Source organism: Mauremys reevesii, linkage group 24, assembly GCF_016161935.1.
Source record: "Mauremys reevesii isolate NIE-2019 linkage group 24, ASM1616193v1, whole genome shotgun sequence".
Classification (NCBI taxonomy): Eukaryota; Metazoa; Chordata; order Testudines; family Geoemydidae; genus Mauremys; species Mauremys reevesii.
Genome location: NC_052646.1, coordinates 13,160,779 through 13,180,962, shown reverse-complemented (window position 1 = coordinate 13,180,962; position 20,184 = coordinate 13,160,779). Strand labels below are relative to the sequence as shown.

Here is a 20,184-nt window from a genome sequence, read left to right as displayed (position 1 = left end):
GACTCACCAGCCAGCACCCAGGAAAGAATTCTTTGTAGTAACTCAGATCCCATCTCATCTAACATCCCATCACAGACCATTGGGCATACTTACCTGCTGATAATCAAAGATCAATTAATTGACAAAATTAAGCTATCCCAGCATACCATCCCCTCCATAAATTTATCAAGCTTAGTCTTAAAGCCAGATATGTCTTTTGCCCCCACTACTCCCCTTGGAAGGCTGTTCCAGAACTTCACTCCTCTAATGGTTAGAAACCTTTGTCTAATTTCAAGTCTAAACTTCCTAATGCCCCTCTGATATATTTATAAAGAGCAACCGTATCTCCCCTCAGCCTTCTTTTGGTTAGGCTAAACAAGCCAAACTCTTTGAGTCTCCTTTCATAAGACAGGTTTTCCATTCCTTGGATCATCCTAGTAGCCCTTCTCTGTACCTGTTCTAACTGACCACTGACATTTTAAGATCCGGTACAAAGTTTCTCAGGCCTGGTCTACACTACGGGGGGGAGTTCGATCTAAGGTACGCAACTTCAGCTACGCGAATAGCGTAGCTGAAGTCGAATACCTTAGATCGAATTACTTACCCGTCCTCACGCCGCGGGATCGAAGTCCACGGCTACCCCGTCGACTCCGCCACCGCCGTTCGCGGTGGTGGAGTTCCGGAGTCGACGGGAGCGCGTTCGGAGTTCGATATATCGCGTCTAGATGAGACGCGATATATCGAACTCAGAGAAATCGATGGCTACCTAATAGGCAATTGATCTTTGATTATCAGCAGGTAAATATGCCCCGTGGTCTGGGATGGGATGTTAGGTGGGGTGGGATCTACAGAGAAATCTTTCCTGGGTGCTGGCTGGTGAGTCTTGCCCACATGCTCAGCGTGATAGCTGCTTTCAACTACCTGAAAGGGGGTTCCAAAGAGGATGGATCTAGACTGTTCTCAGTGGTGGCAGATGACAGAACAAGGAGTAATGGTCTCAAGTTGCAGTGGGGGAGGTTTAGGTTGGCTATTAGGAAAAATTATTTCGCTAGGAGGGTGGTGAAGCACTGGAATGGGTTCCCTAGGGAGGTGGTGGAATTTCCATCCTTAGAGGTTTTTAAGGTCAGGCTTGACAAAACCCTGGCTGGGATGATTTAGTTGGGAATTGGTCCTGCTTTGAGCAGGGGGTTGGACTAGATACCTCCTGAGGTCCCTTCCAACCCTGATATTCTATGATTTTATGGCCGATGACAATATTCCTATGCTTATAGCCATGAGCTTCCTGTGAAGTGAGGGAGTCTATCAACTGCCATGGCCAGGCCCCAGGCCTGACTGAACACTTAGAAATGCACAGCTGGAAACTAGTCTTGCCTACTTGTGTGCTAGCATCACCAAAAGGAATATTAGATGTTTAGCTGAGAAGAATGTGTTTAGAGTTTTATAAAATGCTTGTAGGATGCCACATGTATTGTTCTCACTCAACTGTATCCCGTGCTATAATGTAACAGCAAACATTTGCATTCCATATACCCCTGGAACTAAGGCCACATCTACATTACAAAATGAAGTTGACCTAACTTACATCGGCATACAGCCACTGCAGTTATTACATCACTTGTGCATGTCCACACTTTGTTCCTTGTGTCAGCGGTGCGCATCCTAGGAGTGCTTGTACCAATTGTACTGATAATGTGGAATATTGTGGGACAGCTTCTGAAAGTCAGTAATGGTTGATGTAAGCAGCACAGACTCTATACTGACACTGCATTGAACAAACTACATCGATTTGGACTCTATGCCGTTTGTGGAGGTGGCGTTAAGTCAGTGTAGCAGGGTGGTTACATCAGCGGGAGTGAAATTTAAGTGTAGACAAGAAAACAAGAATGTGCTTTTCTAAAGCAACAGGCAAAACTTCCTTCAATTGATATGCCTTTCCTGTGGCATCCTGAGTCAAGTGCTCTTGAACCAAAATGCGAATTGCCTTAAGCATTACCAACACTTCCATAGCTAGGTTGAAGTAAGCTGTCTTGCGTTGCCCACTGTAGAGGTGACCAGGCCTACAGAACCCGTCAAACAGAAAGAACAAATCATGTCACATCAACCTGATAGCTTTCTTTGACAGGGTAACAAGCCTTGTGGATATAGGGGAAGCGGTAGGTGTGGTATATCTTGACTTTAGTAAAACTTTTGATACTGTCTTGTATAAACTTCTCATAAACAAACTAGGGAAATGCAACCTAGATGGAACTACTATAAGGTGGGTGCATAACTAGTTCAAAAACCATTTCCAAAGAGTAGTTACTAGTGGTTCACAGTAATACTAGAACGACATAATGAGTGGGGTCCTGCAGGGATCAGTTTTGGGTCCGGTTCTGTTCAATATCTTCATCAATGATTTAGATAATGGCATAAAGAGTACACTTATGCAGAAGTGTACAAGCTGGGAGGGGTTGCAAGTGCTTTGGAGGATAGGATTAAAATTCAAAATGATCTGGACAAACTGGAGAAATGGTCTGAAGTAAATAGGATGAAATTCAATAAGGACAAATGCAAAGTACTTCACTTAGGAAGTTGCACACATACAAAATGGAAAATGATTGCCTCGTAAGGAGTACTGCGGAAAGGAATCTGAGGGTATTAGTGGACCACAAGCTAAATATGTGTTAACAGTGTAACACCGTTGCAAAAAAAGTGAACATCATTCTGGGATGTATTAGCTGGAGTGTTGTAAGCAAGGCACAAGAAGTAATTCTTCCGATCTACTCCGCACTGATTAGGCCTCAACTGAAGTACTGTGTTCAGTTCTGGGTGCCACATTTCAGGATATATGAGGACAAATTGGAGGAAGTCTAGAGAAGAGCAACAAAAATGATTAAAGGTCTAGAAAATATGACCTATGAGGGAAGATTGAAATAATTGGGTTTGTTTAGTCTGGAAAATGGGCCTGATTCTCCCCTCCTCACCGCTGTGTAAATCAAGAGTGACCCTGGAATTATGCCGGTGTAAAGAAGCACCCCGTTAGCCTCCTGGTGAGCGATCAGAAGGCATGGGCTGACCTTTCTGTGACGGTGCTGTTAATTCCCTGGTGAGGAAAGCCAGAGGGGATGGGGATGATTTGTAGGCATGACTCGCGTGTGGATCTCGGGGGAAGAGCAGGTTAGGAAAGGCATCGCCCATCACACAGTACTGACGCAGAGGGAGATTGTGGTTAGGCACCTTTGCCCATAGTCCCTGCAATGTATCAGCAGCAGGCCTAGGCCTGGATTCCCAATTACCCAGCCCTCTTTACACCACTCTAGTGCTGAGAAGGGAGACAAATAGCCTGAGTCGCATTATGCTGAGGCTCCTTTATTCCAATTTGGCAGCATAAAGAGGCCTTAACAGGCGCTGTGAAGGGACCTTAGCACAGTCAAATCCAAGCGGAACACGAAAGCCAGTTCCTGAGGCCTGCCAGAGCCGGCTGCTTCAGACACACCTTTGCAAATGTCTCTATTGACAAGTCCAGATGAGATTTTCCGTCATGCACCCGGCACCACTGAACTCATCCACGCTGCATGGAGCACCCTACGTGAAGGAACACACGTTTGTGTGCTAAGCTATGACCTGTTATGGAGTAACTGGCCAGCCCAGTCCAATGCAGGGAAGGGAAAGGGGGCGGGATCCATTGCAGCTCAGGTGGCTTTTAAAGATCACTAGGAGAGAAAGAGAAAGAAAAAAATTAGTCCCTCCTGCTGGGTCACAGATTGAGATTGACAGCACTTTTCATCCAACCACCTCAAAATATTTTATGAGGCTCCCTTCAGCAAACAGGAATGAAATCCAGTAAACACCATGTGACGTTGCACCCCATAATGCTTTAATGGAAATATGCTTATGAATGTAAATATGACATAACTGGTATATGTTTTCTGCTACATATGCAATGTAACATGTCTCTGAAAAGGTTATAATCTACTGAATATATTTATCCTATTTGTATGCATGTACCATTTTTGTATTAGAAGTTATGAATATTGGCTGGGTACTTCTTTGAGTTTAAGTAGCCTTAGTAAAGCATTTGCTCAGCTTCTTGAGAAAGGAGTGTGCAAATTAAGTGCCCAATCAAAAAACACTTAACTGACAATGCATCTTGGAGTGCTCCAATCCACATAAGAAGTCTTCCTGGAGACATTCAAGATAGCATGTAGGCAATGGCTGCCGCCTGTAAAAACTGAGTCATGAATGGACATGTGACTTGCCCATGTGACTCCAAAACTCCATCTTGGAGCTGGATTTTGCATAGGAAACAGGGGAGGGTCTCCACCACAAGAGGAATTCTATTTAAGCTCCTGGACACCCCTCAATTTTGTCTTCAACTGGCTCAAGAGATAACCTCTCGACCTCCCTCCTCCACCCCGCCCCCAAGGATACCTGAAAGAAACTGGAACAAAGGACAGTAACCATGGGGTGTGAGTGATTGCTGGACCCAGACTAGGAGGAGGCTAGTCTGTAAAAGAAGCTTACTGTAACATCTCTGAGGGTGAGGTTTCATCTATAATCACTTTCTTATTTCTTAGGTTTAGACTTGCGTGTTTTATTTTATTTTGTTTGGTAATTTACTTTGTTCTGTCTTATTACTTGGAACCACTTAAATCCTACTTTTGTAGTCAATAAAATCACTTTTTACTTATTAATTAACCCAGAGTATGTATTAATACCTGGGGAGGGGGCAATAGCTGTGCATATCTCTCTATCAGTGTTATAGAGGATGAACAATTTATGAGTTTACTTTTATACAGAGTAATACGGATTTATTTGGGGTTTGGACCCCATCGGGAGCTGTCCATCTGAGTGTTAGACCTGTTTTCAGTTAAGTCTGCATCTGTTCGGGGACGCGGTTCGGACCTGGGTCTGGGTTTGTAACAGGCTAGCATGTCTGGTTCAATCTAGCAAGGTTCTGGAGTCCTAAGCTGGCAGGGAAAACAGGTTAGAAATGGTCTCAGCACATCAGTTGGCAGTTCCCAAGGAGTTTTCTGTGATCCAACTTGTCACACTCCACTGACACTGGGGTCATCAAGAACCTCGGAGTCATTACAATGACTGAGAGCATCTGCCCCAGCCCCACACCTCACTCTGGGGCCGTAAAAGTTACACAAGAATTGTCCCAGGGAAGGAGCAGTGCAGGGCTGGCAGGGGCAGACCTGTGCTGTCCACCTCATAAACCCCAGTGTATGGGTCATAGGGCAAGATGGGTAGTCTTCACAGTCCGCGGCCCTGCAGCAATTCTGGGCTGATCCAGGCTGTGAAGCAGCCCTGTTATAAACCAAAGCAGCCATGACTTCTCTAATATATGCCAGGGGCTGAAGCAGAAGCAGAGAAAAGGTGGCACAGAATAGAATCAGAGCCATTGTCTTTACTTCAACAAAAGTGGCACTGCAGGTAGCCATGGCCAGTGGTTTCTAGTGCTGAACATTCTGTAATCAAGCCTGGATGCTTTTCTAAAAGATCTGCTCTAACAGGAATTCTTTCGAGGCAGGTCACAATGACCCCTCTTGGCCTTGGAACATATGGAATCTATGAACCAGGCCAACCACATGATCACACCTGTGGAGAGTGAATGGCCACGCTGCCTTAGAAGGAGCAGCCCTTTGAAAGCCCCTTACCTTTTTGAGAGGTCTCGTGCCCTCCAAGCTTCAAAGACGTCCGTGGTGTTCCCCACGACCTGCCCGCTGGGCAGCCGCAGGTCGTCGGAGATGTCGCCATTGAAGTTCCCGCAAGGTGCACACAGCTTGTTAGCCAGGCTCTCGCTGACTGTCACCGTCACCTTCCCGCTCAGGCTGAACAGAATCTTTATTCTAGAGCCCTGGACAATCATGATGGTGCCCTGAGACTCACTGACAGACAAGGTTTCGGATACCTTCACTGGGAGCTGCTTTTGGTGCCCTCTCACCTGGAAGGCACAGACAAGGAGGTCAGAGAAAAGCTGGGTGCCATGGGAGGGAGTGAGACAGAGCTAGGCTATGGACCCCAGGACAAGGCAATGGCGTCTGGAATCGCTGGGTCAGATTTTGCTCTCAAACAAGTGTAAAACCCGAGTAAATCCATTGCAGTCAGGGGAGTAACTCTGGATTGAGACTGATGTAACTGAGAGCAGGATCTGCCCCTCCACTCTGGGAGATGAGCCTATCTCTTTCCCATTCTCCTTCTCCTCATTGCATGGTGTGACTAAGGGAGTCGTCTCTCCTTTTTTCTGACCCTAACATGGTCTTCGTTAGCTCACGTTTCCGTAATTAGTGGCATTGTTTCTATTGCAACAGCACCTGGAATCCCAGGGGTGGTTCAGGACCTCTTTGTGCCAAGGGCTGTACAAACACAGACCAAAAGCACAGTCTCCACCCCAACGAGCTTACAGCCGAATGCTTCATTTTCAGTCAGAAGAAATGTGGGTCAGATCTAATCATATTGACTGTGAAGGGCAGTAAATTGGGGACATCAGTCAACTGAGGCAGAGAAATCCAGCCCAGAACAACTATTCGACTGGTTCTCAGGAAAGTGTCTATTTAGTTGTATGCTCTGCATGATAGAGACCCTGATCTCAGGGGGGCAGGGACTGTCTCTCGCTGTGTGTCTGGCACAATGGGGCCCTGATCTTAGCTGGGGCAGGGCCTGTCTCTGGCTGTGTCTGGGCAGTGCCTGGCACAATGGGGCCCTGATCTCAGGTGAGCAGGGACTGTCTCTCGGTATGTGTCTGGGCAGCACCTGGCATAATGGGGCCTGATTACGGTTGGGGCCCCGTTGTGCTGCCATACTTGCGTGTCCTCATTCCCAGTTTCCCACTCCCCTACTTTAATAGAAATAATAATAATAACTGGTACAGAGAATATAAAGCTCCCTTGGAACATATTTCTTCAGTCATTAGAACCAAACTCAAACCAGGTTTGTTTTAAAGTCTGTAAATACACAGATTCGAGCTGGAGGGGGGTGGAATGGTTTTCCAGTATTGCCACAAGTTTTTGAGAGTTTGAAATTTTTTCTCATCCTAAATCAGTATGGAAAGTCTTCAATATTTTCATGAATCAAAAACCTTAATTTTTGTTTGTTTGTTTCGGGTCAATCGAAATGTTTTGTTTCAGTAAAGTTGTGTCATTTCTATTTTGACCTTTTTCCTTTTAACTTAATTTTTAGACTAATTCGTTTAATATTTGAAACACAAAGTTATACTGAAATGGAAAACCAGAATTTTTCATTTTGAAAATATTGAAATGTTTCATTTTGAGCATTTAGGAACTCCTTTTTCAGAGTTTTTTTTCCACTTAGGAGCTTCGTCAGACCTCAAGCCCGTATCATGAAAAGTTTTGGGTTCAACGAACAGGCATTTTTTGTCCAAAAAACCATTTGTCAAAAATCCTGCCCATAACACAGATATGCATTTTTCATCCTTGTCTCTGGCTGGGACCAAGACTAGATCTACTCAAATCATCATCGTCCTGATCCACAGATCTCACACGGTTTACAAAGGTGTGTGTCAACATTCTGTTAACATTCATCCCAGTGGTCGGGTGGTTAAATACCCTGGTGAAGGTCTTTTGTTCACCTCAACTTCCTACCGCTACTGCAGGTGAGACTGCTGGTATGTCAGGAACAGCCTTGCTATTGGTGGCAGCACAAGCAGTAGCGTAGCTGATGGGAGCGGGGGAGCAGCCGCTCCCCCACTGAGCACAAGTGGCGCCTTTTTAATTTTACTCACCTGGGAGCGGGGAAAAAAAAGGCGCCACCCGCTGCGGCGCTTTTACTGACGGGGCGGCATTCCGGGTCTTCGGCGGCATCTCAGCGGCAGGACCTTCACTCGCTTCAGGTGTCTTCGGCGGCACTGACGCTTCATCACCGAAATGCCGCTGAAGACCCGCAAAGCGAGTGAAGGTCTTGCCGCCAAAGACCCCGAGTGCTGCCCCGTCAGTAAAAGCACCGCAGCAGGTGGCACTTTTTTTTTTCCGCTCCCCCTCTTCCCTCCAATTGGCTACACCACTGAGCACAAGCTCACCATTAGAGGAGAAGGTTAGGGACTCCCAGCTCTGTGTGGTGCATAATTCACTGGTTAGATGAGTGGGCTAAAATTCAGAATGCATGGGTTTTAGTCCTGCCACTGGGAGAGGAGTGGGGTCTAGTGGATTAGAGCAGGAGTGAGCTGGGAGCCAGGACTCCTGGGTTCTTGCTCTTGGAAGGGAATAGGATCTAGTGGCTTTGAGTGGGGGGTGGGAGTCAGAACTTCTGGGTTCAATCTGTGGCTCTGAGAGAGAAGTGGGGTCTAATAGGGGTGAGCTAGGAGCCAGGACTCCTGGGTTCTATCCCTGGATCTAAAGGTTAGAGCAGGGTCCTAACAGGAATCCTACACTCTATTCCCAACTCAGTCATTGACTCACCGTATGACTTTGGGCAGATCACTTCCCTTCAATAAAGCAGGGATCTTAACAGTGACTCACCCCCTCCCCCTTGTTTAGGATGTGCTAACCCAGCCTCCTCTTACCCAAATCTCCTTTTTCTTATTGACATGGATCAGACCCTCATTGAAGAAAACAGAGATGCCATCAGGAACGGCCACGCCACCTTCTCTGAACACACTGACCACCATCCGGAACCAGGGGAGGTCAACCCCTTCGCAGAGGGAAGACACCTCGTAGGGCCCTTCAAGGAGGACTTCCCTCTCGACACCATCAAAGGAGGTGAACCATATTCCTGGGACCAGCGTGCACCGGCCCACCTGCTTCACGCAGCTGCGCACCCCATTCCTGAGCATGCATTTCTCCTCTTCGGAACAGTTTGTTTCCTCACAGATGACCTCGCCTGAAGCGTGGCAGGTGCATTTCTCAGAGCATTTGCTGGAGACAAAGCTCTCCCCGGCCTTCAGGGAAATACCCAGACAAACAACTTTGTTAAGTGAAATGCAAAGGGAATCACACCTCGGCAGGAGGGACTGGAAGCAGCAATATATAGAGCTATGGGAAAGCCCCGCCGTGAGAGGATCAATAGAGGGAAGATGTCAAGGACCTTCCAGAAGCAATAGCTCAGCAAGGCTGATCACAGAGAGGAAGAGCAGGTGGATACAGCAGAGATGAAGAAAGCAAGGTGTAGGATTGACCGGTCTCCACACTGAGGTCTAATAACACCAAGCCCCAACACCTAGCAACATCCCCTGCCCAAGGGCTGACAACAAGGGGAGTGGCTGCAGTGTTGATTTTCATGTGAAAGGCAGATTTGCTGACCAGAAATTAGGCTGAATCCCACCAACACTTTTCTTTACACACACTCAATGCTCTTGTTTCCCAGGAGCCAGACTGGAGGGGAAGAGCCTCATATTCCACTCACTGCCCCCTGAACTAAGGCTGGATCAGAGTTGGTCCCCTGGAGGGGAAAGGCCCCATGTTGCATTCCCCACCCACCTAAGCCAACCAATCCCCCCACCCTGGGCTGGATCAGAGTCAGATGCACGTAGAGGAGAAAGACCCTGTGTCCCATTTCCCCAACCCACTAAGCCAGGCAGTCCCTCTGACCTGGGGCTGGCTCAGAGCTGGCACCCCTAGAAAAGCGAGGCCCTGTGTCCCATCCCCTGTCCCCCAAAGCCAGCCAGTCCCACTAGCCTGGGTCTGGATCAGAGTTAAACCCCCTGGAGGGGAAAGACCCGTTTCCCTACTTTACACTTGCTCAGTCTCCAACATCTGGACAGTTTCATTCCCTCATGGTATTGCCTTCCAACTCTGTTTTACAATCTCCTGCAAACAAGCTTCATCTCAATACCTGGCTATCTGGATACCTGTCTGATCTGAGCCCATGCTCAGCAATTTCTGGGAATCACGTTACATCCCAGGTTACTGGTCAGTTCCTTAGATCAAGCCACCGAGGCTGCTTAGTGAGGTCCATAAACTGTGAGTATCGTTGCTCAAGTCTGCCCTGCATGGGCAATTACACAGAACCAATGAAACTCTCAAAGACCTGACACCCCTATGGGATACTCTGAGCTCAGTGTAAAGCTGCGAAAAGATCTTCTGGGAGCAGCCTTTGCTTTGGTTATTCCAAAGCCCTGTCCTGGAATATAGAAGACCATCCTTGTTATCAGTGGTGGCAGATGGCAGAACAAGAAGCAATGGTCTCAAGTTGCAGTGCGGGAGGTCTACGTTGGATATTAGGAAAAAACTATTTCACAAGGAGGGTGGTGAAGCACTGGAATGGGTTACCTAGGGAGGTTGTAGAATCTCCATCCTTAGAGGTTTTTAAGGCCTGGCTTGACAAAGCCCTGGCTGGGATGATTTAGTTGGTGTTAGTCCTGCTTTGAGCAAGGGGTTGGACTAGATAACCTCTTGAGGTCTCATCCAACCCTGATCTTCTATGATTCTATGATCCCTGTAATAGAAATGATGGGCCCCACATTTTGTATGCACAGCTGCCATTGACTGCAGTGGAAGCCGCATGGGTGACCCTGAGGGCAAGATTTGGCTCTAGGTTTTAGGTATAGCCTCATAGTAGGATACAGGACATGCCACTATATAGTCACTCTAACCCTCATTGGGAATCCCATTGCCAGAGGAGAATGGCAGAATCTGGGAGAACAGACGGACCAATAACCCAGCACCCACCTTGATGTAGCGTCCATTGTGCACACAGCCACACCTGTCCATGGAGACGCATGCCTCCCCATCGGACACGTATTCTGGATCACACCAGCAGCCTTCAAAGCACTTCCCAGTGCACTGGGCAGGGGCAAACAAGCTGGCACAGGTGAAATCGCAGGATCTGGTACACAGCTCGTAGTGGCTGTTAGCCGGGCAGGCAAGGGCTGGAGGGACAGAAGTAAATTACAACCATCACAGACAGAAAGCCAAGTTAAGCTGAGGTCTCCCACCTAAATAAACAGAAGCTCCTACTTAGCCTAGAAGTCTGAGAGGCATTGTGGAGGTTGGATAGCACAAGAACCACAGCAGCTATGGGTTAATGAAGTACAGATTGTAGATTGTCCTATAGACTTACGGCAGAAGGAGGCCGTTCTCCAGGTCTCGATCTTGGCCCCAGCTGCCTGGCACGCGGCCACATAGGCCTGCAGGCTCTGGCAGAGGGTCTCTCCCCTTCCGTTGGTGGCACACATGTCATAGAGACAGTGGTTGAAGTACTGAACAGGATTGATTTTTGAGTGACAGTCTCTGAAGGGACCTGAGGTGGCCAGGATCAGCCCACAGGAGCTCTCAGTCTGGTACGGCGCTGTCTGGGCTGCATCACAGATGGGGCACTTCTCACCACAGCCATCAGAGCATATGGCATCCTCAACAGGCACCTTCCAGAAGGCGACAAATTCATCCACACTCTGGGTACTCTTCACACCGGGCAGTAGGAAATCATCGTTCTTGTCATCGTTAAAGTTGCCACACAAGCCACATACATGTCCCTTATAGGTGCTGGGGACGAACACTAGGAGGTAGGAGGCAGTGTCGTAAAAGACTTTGAGGCCAGAGGCTGATTGGACAATGATGTTGTTCCCCTCTTGGTTGATCCAAAGTTTTCCATCGTCCGTAGCCAGTGGCAGGATGTAGAGCTCACCACCCACCTGTGCCAATGAGAGAGAAATTCACCCATCACTGGTGGAGACTTAGCAATGTCCTAGTGTTTTACACACACACCCCATTAGTGCTATTTAAGACTAATCGCAAACAGGGACTTACCGCAATTTTCCACTTCCTCCCCCTCTCCATGGTGATGGTGTAATCATGCAGGGACACCACCACTGTCCTCATCACAGCCATCTGGCCAGCACCAGGGCTCTCATTCTCCACCACCACAGAGAAGTTTCCCAGTCCAGAGTCTCTGCTGCAGACCTTGGCTAAGGTGTAAGTGCAGGAGCCCTGGAAGTCAAAGGCCCGTCCGTCAAAGGAGATGTAGTGAGGTCCGCCGGATGCGACGCATGTTCCATATCCTGTGGCATGGCAGCCCAGGACTCCGTTCTCCACCCTGCACTCCTCATTGGCTCCACAGGAGGTCTCCAGGCACTCAACGATCCCATTGTCTTTGCACAGGCAGCGTTTCTGGCAGGAGGCGCTGGGGTAGAACTCCTCTCCCTTCCTGTAGTACCTGCCCTGGTGCACACAGCCACACTGCGCAACAGGGATGCACTTGTCACCACTCAGGGTGAATCCAGCATCACAGAAACACCCTTCAGCACAGGGTTTCTCACACCGATCTAGAGCCCACAGGTTGTTGCAGTTGGAAGGGCAGCCGGTTCCACAGAGTTCGTAGTGAGAGTTAAGGGGGCAGGTGGGTGCTGAAGAAAAAGATCAGAGAGAATTTGAATTTCTGTGAGAGGAGAAACATGGTTGAACTAACAGATCATCTTGGTCAATGTTGTTGAAAGTCTCTTTCTTTTCACATCTTTCACACTCCTGGTCCCAGTTTCATCTCTGGGAAAAGTACAGTCTAGTGATTAAATTAAGGGAGTGGCCATCAGGACTCTTGGGTTCTATTCCCATCTGTTGGATAAGGGGTCAGCTCTTGACTAGAATAGTGGGAGTCTGCATTCATGCATTATGTTGCAAGCAGGAGGGCTCAGAACTCCTGGGTTCTTTTCCTAGCTCTGCCACCTATTTATGGAGGACACCTTTGGCCAAATAATTTGCCAGCTCTTTTCCTAATTTTCCCAGCCGATCAAATGGGGAAAACAATACTTACCTATCTTACAGTGACTTACAAGACTTAATGAATGTTATAAAATGTTTCTACTTCTCTAAATGCCAAAGTATTAATTCAATTTACTCTGGAAAGGCAAAGTGTAAGGCTTGGTCTACACTACAGACTTATGTCAGTATAAGTACATCACTCAGGGATGTGGAAAATCCACACCTACACAGTTATACTGACCAAACTCCTGGTGCTATGGTGACAGGAGGGCTTGTCCCATTGCCATAGCTACCGACTATCAAGGAGGTGGATTAACTACGCCAATGGGAGAAGCTCTCCTATCAGCATAGGTTGCGTCTTCACTAAGTGCTACAGCGGCACAGCTGCATCTGTGAAGCTGCAGCTCTGTAAATGTAGACAAGCCATGAAAACAGCAGGAACAGAGAAGATGAGCTCTAAGAGAAAGTTTACAATCTAAACATTAAGTAACATGACACAGAATGAAAAATATATTTCAGGGGCTAAAATTTTAATTGCATGTTGGAAATGTCTAGGTCTAGAATCTGTAACAAAGATATTGCACACTGTAAATTAAAACTCAGAACTGGGTGGGTGAACAATTCTGACCCCACCCTGCAGAGGGCGCTGGTGCACATGTGAAGTAAACAGTCCCTAAAGCAGGGTCCCACAGGTGACACTTACCGCAGAATGAGGCCGATCTCCACTGTCCTATCCAGATGCCCTTGGCCTGGCAGGATGTGACGTAGGCGCTGATTGCGGTGCACAGCGTGTCCTGGTGACCCTTGTATTGGCAGGTGTCATAGATACAATCATCAAAGAAGGGAGCTGGGTCGATGGCCCCGTGGCACTGTCTGAATGGCCCGTACTGTCGGGTGAGGACCCCACAGTACTGGTCTCCCTTATAGGGTTGTTTCTGAGCCTCACTGCAGACTGAGCAGTCCCCGGTGCAGCTAGACGAGCACCCTGGGACCTCCCCCACCTTCCAGCTGTCAGCGAACTGAATCTCATCAGATGTCTGAGTTCCATTCTTCATGGTCAGATCGTCGCTGGGGTCCTGATTGGCATTGCCACAGAGTCCGCAGACTGCGTTGGCGTACGTATTGGGTATGATGACCCTGGCATAGCTGTACCAGTCAAAACTCACTCTCAGGTCGAAATCAGTCTGGATAAAGCCATGGACTCCACTGATGTAGGCCTTGAACTTGTGCTGGTGGGAGAAGGGCAGGTCCACAAAGACACCATTGACCTGGAAAACATACAGTAGAGATTGTCAAGGATTTCATGCAGTGCATTCAAGATGAAATAATTCCATTTCCACGGCGCAGCCATGGATGCTCTGACTCCAGAATTTATATTTCTGAATTGGGTGGAGGGTAACCCAGTGCATTAATATTTCATCCCATTGCCCTCTACTATAGCCCTTTTCTTTGGGTGAAAAATCTCACACAAATAATATATTTGCTCATAAATTCAGTATTTCTATATTTGATAAAAATTGGAGGGACAGTTGTGGTGGAAAAAAAAATTCAGGCTGGATGCACAAGGGGCCATATGCAGGAGCAGTTTCCTTTATAACCTTTAGCCCAGTCATTAGGACACTCACCTGGAATGTGGCAGACCTGGGTTCAATTCCCACCACTGCCTGATACGGAGCAGGATTGAAAATCTGGTCTCACATTTAGCACCTACTAGGCTACTCTAGGGCAAAGGTATTCTCAGTCTCTCCTGTTGAAGCTGTTCTACTTTGTATAACTAACTAGTCAATGGAGCAGGAATTTGAATGTGGGTCTCCCCCTGCCCCAGCTGGGTGCTTAACAGCCGGGTATAGAATCATTCTTATTCTTGCTCTCTGGGCCAGGGATTAGTCACGTATTTTATACAAAGTGGAACAGCTTCAAGAGGAGAGGCTGAGGGCATATCTACACTACGGGCGCTATGTGCTGCTGACGTGTCAAGGTCCAGACACGTCCTATGTTGATGGAAGGGGTTTTTCCAATGGAGGTAGGTAATCCAGCTCCCTGAGCAGTGGTAGCTACATTGATGGACGAATTCTTCTGTCAACCTAGCTGTGTTTACACCAGGGGTTAGGTTGGCTTAACTACAGTGCTCAGGGTGTGTGTGTGTGTGTTTCAGACCCTAAAAGATATAGCTTGGGGTATGTCTACACTACCCACCAGATCGGCGGGCAGTCATCAATCCAGCAGGGGTTGATTTATCACGTCTAGACTAGCACTCTCCCATCGACTCCAGCTCTGCAAGAGGCGCAGGCAGTGTCAACACGGGAGCAGCAGCAGTCAACTCACTACAGTGAAGATACCACGGTAAGTCTATCTCAGTACGTCGATTTCAGCTACGTTATTCACCTAGCTGAAGTTGCGTAACTTAGATCGATTCCCTGCCCCCTCCCCGCCCCCGGGTAGACCAGACCTTAGATTGATCTAAATTTTAAGCATAGCCCTGCCCCAGAATATCCCATAGTCCAGTAGCTAGGGGACTCTCCAGCAAATTCAAATTCCTTCTCCCCATCAGGCAGAAGGAAGAATGGAATCCAGGTCTTCCACATCCCAGGTGAGTGCTCACCCACTGGCCTAAAAGGAATCATTAGCAGTGCTGGTGACTGCATGAACCTAGCCCATCATTTCCTTGGCTTTTTATTGCCCAGAAACAAAACAAAAAAAGTTTCCTTTCAGGTGGAACAGAATTTTTGTCAATATTTTCAGAACTGGCAGTGTATCAAAGAACTAGTTATTTGCATAGCTCTACCCACAACTGCCCTGTGAAGTGAAAAGATCTCATTACCCCCTTTAGAGCTCGGGAAATAGGCCAGGTCTACCCTGTAATCTTACATCGGTATAACTACGTTACTCCGGTGTGTGAAAAATCCACCCCCTGAGCAACGCAGTTACACTGACCTAACCCCGCGGGGTGTAGACAATGCTATGTCAATGGGAGGACTTCTCCTGTCAACATAGCCACTGCCTCTTGGGGAGCTGGAATAACTACGCCGACAGGAGAAGCTCTCCCATCAATGTAGTAGCGTCTTCACGAAGCGCTACAGCGGTGCAACTGCATCGGTGCAGTGTTTTATATGTAGACCTGCTCATAGAGGTACAAAGGTAGGAAGCGACTTGCCGTAGGTTATTAAGCTGGTCAGGGGCAGAGAGAGGAATAAAATCCTAAATGTCTGAATCCCAGCACAAACCACTTCCCCGGAGAAGAATGCTGGAGCTTTAGTTCTTAGCACCGTCTGCTCAAACCCACTAGCCCCCACAGCTGTGATAGAACCTAGGAGTCCTGGCTCCCAGCCCCCCCCTGCTCCAACCACTAGACCCCACTCCCTCCCAGAGCTAAGAAGACAACATAGAGCGCTGACAAGAGATCATTGAAATGACTTCCTGCATTCCCCAGTGATCCTGCATCCCTACCTGGATCTTGCGTGGATGCTCCTGGCTCAAGCTGATGGTCACGTTGTAGACCTCTAAGGTCACTGTTTTGGTGAAGGACACGGCCTTGCTGCCTCGGTTGTTGTTCTCCACTTTGACATTGAACGGGGTGAGTGTGGGGTCCTCAGAGCAGAGAGCCACGAACTGGTAGATGCAGGTGCCCATAAAATCATACTTTTTCCCATCAAAGGTGGTGTAGTGAGGGTCTCCAGTACCTATGCAGGTGGGGTAGCTGATTGCATGGCAGCCACGGACCCCATTGACCACGGAGCATCTTTCTTTGGCCTTGCAACTGGTCTTCCTGCAAACCACTGTGCCCACGCTGGGGTCACACCTGCACCGAGACTGGCAGTTCTCATCATCCCAGAACTCCTCATTGGGTTTGTAGTAGCGGCCATTGTAGTCACAGCCACAGCTCGCCAGGGGGACGCACTTGTCAGTGCTGAGGACGTAACCGTCATTACACTGGCAGGTCTCCACACAGGGCTCCCGGCAGGAGGAGGGGGCAGTTCGGTCAGAGCAGCTGGCTGGGCAGGCGTTCCCACAGGCCTCATAGTGGCTGTTCTCAGGGCAGGGCAGGGCTGGGACAGGGTTGGAAAGGGGAGATTTAAAAATACAGGAAATAAATGTAACAACCTGCCTAGATGCAGTGAGATCTACAGACAAATTCTTACATGCAGTGCGTTATCCACCCTGCATGAAACAGTCAAAAGGAAAAGGACGGTGGAATTAACTTCTGCATTCAGGAACCAAAAGGCCATATATGTCTGCAGCCAAATCTCACAGGCCATGAGTCAATCAGGGTCAGCGCTTGGGTATAAAGAACACTTAGGTCTGCAGGGAGTGCTAGGTAAGAGTACTCTCCCTTGAGTTAGTGCTGACCTTAATGGCACAGTGTGGAGCTAGGGGGCGCCATTCTGCAAATAAAGGAGACGGATCTGATTAGTAGGTGCTCTCCACTTGTGTCCATGCTGACTCCAATGCCCCAGTGTTGCACTAGTGATCACTGTGCTTCAGGGAGTGGGGTGGAAGGCTCAGTAGGGGATGTTCACTCCTTGGAATCAGTGCTGACTCCAATTCCCAAGGGTGACACTAGGGGGCGTTGTACTGCAAGGAGCGGAGTACGGAGCTCAGTAAGTGGTGCTCAGAGTCAGTGTTGATCCCTATCCCAAGAAACCCAGCCATTCACAACCCTATGCTCAGGTCATTCACCATCCCTTCCACCGACAGAGTGAACAGATCGGCTAATGGAACTGAGCTGAAACCAGATTTACCATTTCATGGGAAATATCAAGATTTTGGATTTTCTTCTGTTCCGAAAGGGAACGGAAATGAAATTCCTGTCCCAGACATTGTTGCAAGTCAGTTGAAGTGTTTTATTTTGATAAAATCAAAACACTACTTTCTGATTTCAATCTTATAAAACTTTTTAAAAATGTTTTGTGTCTAAAAATAATTAATTTTGTTGTCAACAGTCGTTTCAAAATGAAAAATTGAAATGTTCCATTCTGAAATGTTACTGACACGCTTTGTCTCACACTTTTTAAAATTAAATTTTGTCAAAATCTGAACTTTTTTCTAAAATTTTGAATTTGACAAGAATGGCATTTTTCCTCAAAACTCCGGAGGAATGAAAAACGTCCAGGTTTCTCTACTGACTAGCCCGATCATGCCCGTGTCAGTAAGGACACCAAGCTGTCAGACTCACCGCAGCCAGATGGCATCCTCCAGTCATAGACGGTGGCCCCGTGGTCTCTGCAGGTTGCTGCGTAGGCCTCCAACGCCTGGCACAAGATTCTCGTAGCGCCCCTGTTCAGACACACGTCATAGACGCAGCTATCAAAGAACTCACTGGAGTTCACTCTGGAGTGACACTCTCTGAAGGGCCCTCCCGGGGCTTTGCTGATCAACCCACAGTGACTGTCACCCCCGTACAGCTTCCTTGTGCTCTCATCACATGTCAGGCAGTTCTCTTGGCAGGAATCCCAGCAAAAATGATCCTGGTCTTGGACTTTCCAACTGGCAGCCCAGCCCACGATGGAGGAGACTTTGGTGCCACTGGCTGATGTCATGTCATCTTCAGGGTTCTGGTTGAAGTTCCCACATAGGCCACACGTGGCCCCATAATAGCTGCTGGGGAGGGTGATCACCAGATGCCAGTCCCAGTTGTATGCCACCTGGAGACCAAAGTCTGTCTGCAGGATGGCGCTGAAGCCTCTCTGGTACACTCTGATTTTACCGTCTGACAGTGTCACTGGGAGACTGGTGATCACGCCATTTAGCTAGAGACAAGGACAGGATGGGGTGTTATTGCTCTGTCATCTTAACTTGTTCTTACTGCATATGTCACCTCACCACTCATTTTGACTGTACCTCATTGTCACCCTAACCAGTGGCATGTACAATAAGGGGACCAAATCCTTCATCATAAGAACATAAGAATGGCCATACTGGGTCAGACCAGGTCCATCTAGCCCAGTATCCTGACTTCCGACAGTGGCCATTGCCAGGTGCCCCAGATGGAATGAACAGAACAGGGAATCATCAAGTAATCCATCCCCTGTTGCCCATTCCCAGCTTCTGGCAAACAGAGGCTAGAGACACCAACCCTGACCATCCTGACTAATAGCTGTCACTTTTTACTCATTCCTTACTCAGGAAGAACCAGTGAAATCAATGAGAGTTGGCCTGAATATGTTATGAATAGGTTCAACAAACACCTGTCAAGGATGGTCTAGCTATACTTAATATTGCCTCAGCCCGGGAGATGGACTTAGATGACCTCTTAAGGTGCCTTCTTGCCCTACATTTTTAGAATTCTGTATACAGTACTTATCTATCTAAAATATCTACCTACAGTATCTGTCTGTCTGAAGAATTCTCTGTCTATCTATCCATGCACACTACCTAGCTATATTGACTAGTCACCTACAAAATCTAACCATCCATCCATCCATCAATCCACCCACACACTGATCCCTCTGTCAACATTATCTAGTGTGATGGGGCAAGGCCAGATGGCTACAGTAAAGTACTGAGGAACAGGTATGCTAGCTCCAGGCTAAACAAATCCCTAGGACCGTGGTAACCAAATGGCAGTTGCTCCAGGTTAATCAAGGCACCTGGGGCCAATTAAGATCATTCTAGAAGGCAGTGGAGATAGCTACATTGATTAGAACACCTGCAGCCAATCAATGCAGGCTAATCAGGGCACCTGGTTTAAAAAGGAGCTCACTCCAGTCAGGAGAGGAGGAGCCAGAGGAGAGAAGTGCATGTGAGGAGCTGGGAGCAAGAGGCACAAGGAGCTGAGACTGAGAGGGTGTGCTGCTGGAGGATTGAGAAATTATCATACAATCAAGCATTATCAGACACCAGCAGGAAGGTCCAGTGGTGAGGATAAAGAAGGTGTTTGGAGGAGGCCATGGGGAAGTAGCCCAGGGAGTTGTAGCTGTCATGCAGCTGTTACAGGAGGCACTATAGGCAGCTGCAATCCATAGGGCCCTGGGCTGGAACCCGGAGTAGAGGGTGGGCCCCGGTTCCCCCCAAACCTCCCAACTCCTGATCAGTCACAGGAGGAGTTGACCCAGACTGTGGGTTCCACCAAAGGGGAAGATTACTGAGCAAATCCTCCAGTAAGCGCAGGACCCACCAAGGTAGAGGAGGAATTTTGTCACACTAGCTATATTATTTACACACCCATGGTATCTATCTACAATATCTAATTATCTAGAAGTGTCTAATACACAACCTGTGATGTTGCACACGATATGATTCTATGAAAAATATGCTAATGAGTGTGAATATAATGTAACTGGAATATGCTTCATGCAAAAGGTCTCTTATCAGGTATCATTACAAATCTTATCTACTGAGTGTGATGATCCTATTTGTATACATGTATCACTCTTCTATCTGAAACTAGAAATATGAAATATATCTCTGAGGGCCTATTGTAATTATGCAAAGTGTGGGCCATTAATGGTGGTTTGGAATCTTGATGGCTCCTATCAACCAGGATAATGGACTGTGGATGGCTCTGTTTGCAGGCAGGCCTTCCTGTGAGTCAGGCTGGGAAGAATGAAGGCTTGGGGTTTTACAGTGACATGTG

General features: G+C 47.8%; 1 pseudogene; it reads right to left on the bottom strand.

The window, feature by feature from the left end:
- Positions 1-3,325: 3,325 nt before the first annotated feature.
- The window catches only part of LOC120390519, a 101,866-nt pseudogene continuing 85,007 nt past the window's right edge, over positions 3,326-20,184 (bottom strand).